This window comes from Chinchilla lanigera, unplaced genomic scaffold, assembly GCF_000276665.1.
Source record: "Chinchilla lanigera isolate Chin_1 unplaced genomic scaffold, ChiLan1.0 scaffold00021, whole genome shotgun sequence".
Classification (NCBI taxonomy): domain Eukaryota; kingdom Metazoa; phylum Chordata; class Mammalia; order Rodentia; family Chinchillidae; genus Chinchilla; species Chinchilla lanigera.
In genome coordinates, this window is record NW_004955422.1 from 28,440,314 (window position 1) to 28,441,672 (window position 1,359).

The window sequence follows — 1,359 nt, forward strand, 5'->3', positions numbered from 1 at the left end:
AATAATAATAATAATATCACAAGCATTTGTTGAGCACTTTCCATGGACCTTACAAGCATTGTCTCTATAATGGTTTCCCTTTACAAACAAACAGAAACAGAGGCACAGAAGGATTAGTAATTTGCTCAAGACAACAGAATTCGTACATGGGGGAGACAAGACAGGTAAAAGACAGGAATAAAACAATGTGATAAACATTAAAATAGAAATAATGGTTTGTTCTGGCGGTTTTCTTGCCCCCCAAAGGAATAATAATAAAAAAAAGAAGAAATAGGGCTGGGGATTTAGCTCAGTGGCACAGAGCCTGCCTGGCAAGCACAGGTTGTGAGTTCGATTCCCGGTACCGGAAAAAAAAAAAAAAAAAATTTAAAAAAAGAAATAACATGAGCAAGAACAGGAAGACAAAGCAAAATGTTAGGGTCTTTATACACAGTGTGTATCGAGGTGCTTAAAATAAAGCCCTGCACATGGTACACACTAAAGAACGATTATTACTATTTGCATCTCCAATTTTAATGTGCCCACAGAGTTGCTTGGGGATCTTACTAAATGCAGCACCTGAGGCCTAGGGGTACAGCTCCGTGCTAGAGGGATTGTCCAGTGTTTAGGAGTCCCTGGGTTTGATCCCCAGTACTGCAGAGAGAAAAAGCAGATCCTGAAGAGGAGGCCGGAAATTATGCGGTTTTCACCAGCTCTCTCTCCTAAGTGATGCCATGCTGTCAGCCCAAGGACCTGTATGAGGAGTTCTGTGAAATGGGGAAGTCCTGAACGTGCAAAAGCAAGTCACAGAAAGCCCAGTGACCCATGCTGTAGAGAAGGACTGATAGGGGCTGGAAATATAGCTCAGTGGCACAAGTTCCTGCCTGGCAAGCACAAGGTCCTGAGTTCAATTCCCAGTACAAAAAAAAAAAAAAAAGGGAAGGACTGATAGAAAAAAAAAAGGGTGTGTGAACCCCAATACCACTAAGGGAAAAAGATCGGCAGACCCTACAGTTGCCCTGTTATTACTCGGGTTCAATTTCAAATACATTCCTTCCCTTTTCTTCTTCTATCACATGGGCTAATTCGATTCTTCTACTATGTACTGAGCACCAGGCACTCGTCAAAGTGTGGTGCCTGGGAACTGGCTGGACTCCACCTCAGCCTTTCTGTTCGGGGTCTGGGGCGGGGGTGCTGGTCATTAGCCTCACACCGGCCATCCAGGAGGCCTACAGCTCGCCTCTGATGCGAGCTCCTGGACCAGCACGCTGGCCTGCTTGGTTCCCGGCCCTGTGGCCTGACATCAGGGCAGGGTGCATCAGGCACTTGCTACAGGCTGGGGGTGTAGCTCAGTGGTAGAACGTTGCCCTTGCATGTGCG